Below are 6,163 nucleotides of genomic sequence, written 5' to 3'. Positions count from 1 at the left end.
GTGTATTGTTATAAAGTTAACCAGGAGTGTGGTCTGATAGACAACCTTCCTCTTGAACATGAAGGCAGTCCTTCACATCACTTCCAGTGTGTGTCTGACCATGAGCACAGAAGACACTGCCATTCCTGTAGTGCCTCTGATTACCTCTGTGCTCATTGTTCTGGCCCTTATCATACTATTTATTTTAGTGTAATCTGCCACCTTAATCAGAAAAGTACCAACTATCTGGGTATTCTCTACTTTTTCCTGACTTAGCATGCTTCTCTGCCATGGTAGCTCCACAGTTTTTACTTTCTCCATAAAAATAATACTTATCATGAAGTTGTTGCTCAAATGACCAGGATAAGTCCAAATAACAAGACTTGGCCAGTGATAACACAAATGATGGAGGGAGCACTACACCAGAAACTTGATGTAAAAGATGCCATGACTGTAAATTCATTCCTTTTCCCTTGGATGTCCATGTAGCCTCTCTTTGAAACTTAAAAATAGTTGATATTTATATTTGTACACCATGGTGCATATGTTAATTTCTGTAAAAGTTACACTAGTGTATCTTTTGAAAGAATGAATTTTCTAATCCTGGGATCAGATAGCAAGAGAATTTTATATATTACCTAGCACAGAATTATTTTTGGAACCATGTAAAGTCACCTTTCAGTATTAAAAACTAAAGGAAAAGTGCTTAGCCTTGTCATTAGTTTGAAATGTGAAGAGGCAAGAATTCAGTGAGGAGCTACTTTTAGCTCTTATCTAAAAATGAAAGACTTCCCAAACTTTGTGTGTTTACTTTTCATTTATACTTTTTTATTTTTTAATACATTTTATTTAAATAGTATCCCTTACAATAAACTTCAGAAGAATTGAGGGACCTGTAGAATAAGAAATCAATATAAATTAGATATTTATACACAACTTATAAGAGAAGTCTAAATAAATTTGGAACATCATAAACAATTTGATATAAGATTGTGACAAAGACTTTTTGTACATTTAAATTTACTGCTAAATATGGTAGGCATTGTTTGCAGAATGGCATTTATAGAGAATATTAACTGAGTCAGGAAAGCATCTTTGAAACAGCTTAATTTTATAATAAAATGATCATTTTCACATGTATTTGTGTGTTTTTACTACTATACACAATGGTAGACAAGTATTGAACAAAACTCAAACATTCCATGCATCTAAATTTCCTTTTTCAATTTAATTAGTTCATAAGTTCTGTGCTAAATTTTTCTTAGAGCAATAAATAAGAGTCTCTCCTACTCTACCTAATATTACATTGTATATATTAAAATTTATTTATGGCAAAAAGTCCTAACTTACTCTCTCTGAATCATCACCACAAGGTTTTCAACCTTTTTGCTACTGATAATTTGTCAAAGGTAATTCTTTGCTGGTGGAGGAGACTACTGTTTTCAATTTTCCTTGCTGCTACAAACTAGATGCCACTGGTATACCAACAAGTCATAACAACCCAAAATAATTACAAAATTGCCATATTTGCCATGGCAAGCAAGATCACCATCAGTTAAGAACCACTATGTGGAATATATGGTCTTTATCTCAACTCGATAAAGGATATCTATGAAAAGCCAATAGCCAGCATTGTACTAAATGGTAAAAAACTGAAAACCTTCATGCTAAAATCAGGAAAAAAGATGAAGATATCCACTGTCACCACTCCTGTTCCATATAGTTCTGGAAATATTAGCCACAGCAGTTAGAAAAGAGAAAGAAATAAAAGTAACAAAGATAGGAAAGGAAGAAGTTAAACTGTCATTACTTACAGATGATATGATACTCTACATAGAAGACCCAAAAAAATTCCACCAAAAGACTTCTAGACTAAAGTGACAGATTCAGTAGAGTGGCTGGATACAAGGACAACATTCAAAAATCAGAAGTTTTCTTATACAAAAATAACAGACTCACTGAGAGAGAAATTAGGAAAACAATTCTTTTAACAATAGCATCCAAAAAATAAAATATCTTGGAATCAATCTAATGAAGAAAGAAAATGACCTCTACAATGAAAACTACAGCACTATGAAAAAGAGATCAAAGAGGATATAAGAAAATGGAAAGATATCTCTTGCTCCTGGGTAGAAAGAACCAACATAGTGAAAATGACCATACTACCAAAACTGCTATACAGAGTCAATGCAATCCCTATTGAAATCCCAACAGTATGTTTCACAGAACTAGAAAAAATAATCCAAAACTTAATTTGGAACCAGTAGATATCTAGAATATCAAAAGCCATTCTAGGCAACACAGACAAGATGGGGGTATCATAATCCCCCCCTGGAAACTGTACTACAAACTACTGTGATAAAAACAGCATGGTACGAGCAAAGAAACAGATCCAAGGATCAGTAAAATAGACTAGAAGATATACGAACAACTCCAAACATAATCAGGTACCTCATCTTTGAAAAAGGAGCCAACCATCTTCAGTGGAGAAAAGACAGCCTCTTTAAAAAATGCTGCTGGACAAACAATTTCAAACTGCCAAAGATTAAAACTAGACCCCTATCTTTCACCACACACTAAACTAAAATCAAAATGGATTAAATTTCTAAACATTAAAACAGAAACACTAAACTAGCTGGAAGATAAGTTAGGTAGAACTCAAAGACATTGGCACAGGAAAAGACTTTATGAACACATCATTAGTAGCATGGGAACTGGCACAAAGAATCAACAATTGGGATATCATCTTATTTTTCCTCATTGAATTTGTTGGTACTTTTCAGGTATACAGTACAGTTACATTCATCACTGGGATCTTGTACCTTTGCATGACAAGTCTTGGTTCTCATTTTTTCCCCATACCTCTGCCCTCCCTTCACCCCCTCCTCCCTTCCCTATTTACAAAAGCTTTGTTTCCATTTTTTCATTTTCTCATATTTTTTTCTTTTCTCTTATTTCCTTTCCCCTACCCTTCCCACTTCCCCTACACATTTAGCCCTTTACTTCCTATTTCACTTTGGGGATCTCAACTTTAAAAAGCTTCTGAACTATAAGAGAAACTATCAACAGAACTACGAAACCACCTACAATGTAGGAAAATCATTTTTATCATCTGTTCCTCAGAAAAAGGTCTACTATTTAGAATATATCAAGAACTAAAAAAAAATTAGATCCCCCAAATATAGAGACCTGATTCAAAAATAGGCATCTAAAGTGAACAGACATTTATCAGACAAACAAGTAAAAGCAGCAAATAAACGTATGAAAAAATGTTCTATGTCACTGGTCATTAGAGAGATACAGATGAAAACAACTCTGAGATTCCACTTCACCCCAGAAAGAATGGCTGCTATCAAGAAATTAACCAATAACAAATGCTGGTGGGCTATTGGGGAGAAAGGAACCCTTCTTCATTGTTGGTAGGAGTTCAGACTGGTGGAAACGCTGTGGAAATCAATATGGAGATACCTTAAACAACTAGGAATAGAGGTCCCATTTGACTTAGCTATCCCTGTTCTGGGTATCTTTCCAAAAGAATGGAAAGACTCACACCTCAGTGATATATGCATACCTATGTTTATAGAGGCACAGTTTGTAACAGTTAAAACTTGGAAGTAGCCCAATTGCCCATCGACTGGAGACTGGATAATGATGTGGTTTTTCTATAAAATGGAATACTACTCAGCCATAAAGAATGAGAAACTAGAGATATTTGTAGCTAAATGGATACACATTGAGGCCATACTCTTAAGAGAAATACACAGTACACACATTTAAGTACTGAAACTTCTCAGGTGTGTGTGAAAAACTAAAAGTTTAAATAAATAAGGTTCAAATTGTATAACTTATAATGTGAAATAGGAAGAAAAGGTCTAATGGAGAATGGGAAGTGGAATACTTAGATGAAAGGAAATAAGGGAAAAGAAAAAATATGAGAAAAGGAAAAATGGAAACAAAGTCTTTGTAAATAGAGAAGGGTGGAAGAGGTGAAGGGGGTAGGGGAATGGAGAAAAAAATAAGAACCAAAATGCATCAGGTAAAGGTACAAGATCCTAATGAATGTAACTGCACTGAATAACTACAAGGTACAAATAAACTTAATGAAAAAAAAGGACCCTATGATGGGAACAATTGGAGGAAAATAATCATTATAAAAATGTATGCATTCACAATACACATTCGTGAATTTGGAAATATTTTCTACTTTTTTCTAATACTGATGTAATTAATATTCTACAAATATCTATCATGACCATGGCCATATCTACAAAATCCTAGTCAAACTTAAGATATATGAAACCTATACCTGATTGGAGGAAATTGGAAGAAGAGACATGGAAGGCTGAACTACTACCAAAAAACAACTCATAGGGCTGGGGATTTAGCTCAGTGGTGCCACCCCCTGCTTTGCAAGTGCAAGGTCCTGAGTTCAATCCCTGGTACCAAAAACAAAATTCAAATACTATAAATAATATCTAATTAATATCTTCAGATATATCTAATTAATATAATTAATATGTTCATAATATCTAATTAGCACTTGCATATATGGCTAATTAGTATCTAGTATATCTAATTGATATCTGAGGAATGCATGAATAGCCACTAGAAAAGGGGTCCATGAATTCAGCTGTCAGAACAGTTCAGCCTATCACCCTCTGACATTGCAGAGCAAGGAAAACAACCTGCAAACCATCACTAAGCACTGAAAGATACACTGCCCAACATGTAACCAGTGGTCACATGAAGCTATTTAGATCTAAATTAATTAAAATTAAATATATTAAAATTTGTTTTTCTGTTTCACAAATCATATTTTAAATACAAAATATCTATATGTGGCTGGTGGCTACTATTATGACCAGCACAGATATAGAACATTTCTAACATCACAGAAAACCCTATTGGACATCACTTGCCTAATTATTCTAGGAAACTACTTCATAATCACTTATTCATTCATATAACAAACATTTTTAAAATGTCTGTGTTAGGTATTGAGTATTCTAGACATTAAGTATGCAATTCCATATAAAACCAAGTCCCAATTCACAAGACCACACGAAGAGATCATTTTTTTTTTTTTTTGTAATTGCTGTTAGAGTAGTGAACATTTTGAGAAATGTAATTGGACAGGACAGGTATGGCAGTCATTTAAAACTATCCTTCCTCTGGGAACTTATTCACCATTGGAAAGGGGCAAAAACTGAGTGTGTAAGTTACAGCAAGGCCAGCGAGGAACTATGAGTGAGGTTGAAGTGGTCAGAAACTGATTTTTCAACTTGCCTTAAAAAAAGATCCCAAGCCATCCTCCAATTAATATTAAATATTAAAGAGTCAAAACAGTTTTAGTTATTTAAATTGGCAGTATATTTCTTATAACCCAGGAATATAAAATTAATGGCAACCAAACTAATGGAGGGACAGCAGGACAACTTAGTCACACAGATTAAAAACAGCAAATGACATGGTGAAATGGGAAGAAAGGGGATAAAGGTGTAGGAAAGGTAGGATGGATAGGGGAAAGGTAATAAGGAAAAAGAAAAAAATGTGAGATAAAGAAAAGATGGAAATAAAGTGCTTGTAGATGGGGAGGGGAGGAGGGGAGGAGAAGGTGAAGAGAGGGCAGAGACAAGGGGAAAAAATGAGAACCAAGACCTGTCATGTAAAGGTACAAGATCCCAAGAATGAATGTAACTGTACTGTATCCCTAAAATGTACCAATAAGCTCAATTAAAGCTGAAAAAAAACAGAAAATGATATTTTAAACAAGTGGCCATCCTAAATAAAATAAGAAATACAATCAATGTCATTTTTTTTTAATTTTTTTTTTAATTTTATTGATAGCAGCCATTCTTTGTGGGGTGAGGTGGAATCTCAGTGTTGTTTTCATCTGCATCTCTCGAATGACCAGCGATGTGGAACATTTTTTCATATATTTTCTTGCTGCTTTTACTTCTTTGTATGAGAAATGTCTGTTCATTTCGGATGCCCATTTTTGAATCGGGTCTTTATATTTGGGGGGACTGATTGTTTTGAGTTCTTTATATATCCTTGATAATAGTCCTTTGTCTGAGGTACAGCTGGTAAAAATTTTTTCCCACATTGTAGATTGTCTCTTAGTTCTGCTAATGGTTTCTTTTGAAGTACAGAAGCTTTTTAGTAAGATGAGATCCCAGTTGTT

The sequence above is a fragment of the Fukomys damarensis genome, unplaced genomic scaffold (assembly GCF_012274545.1).
Source record: "Fukomys damarensis isolate Sample0158 unplaced genomic scaffold, DMR_v1.0_HiC HiC_scaffold_35, whole genome shotgun sequence".
In the NCBI taxonomy this organism is placed as follows: domain Eukaryota; kingdom Metazoa; phylum Chordata; class Mammalia; order Rodentia; family Bathyergidae; genus Fukomys; species Fukomys damarensis.
Note: the sequence above shows the minus strand (reverse complement) of the source record.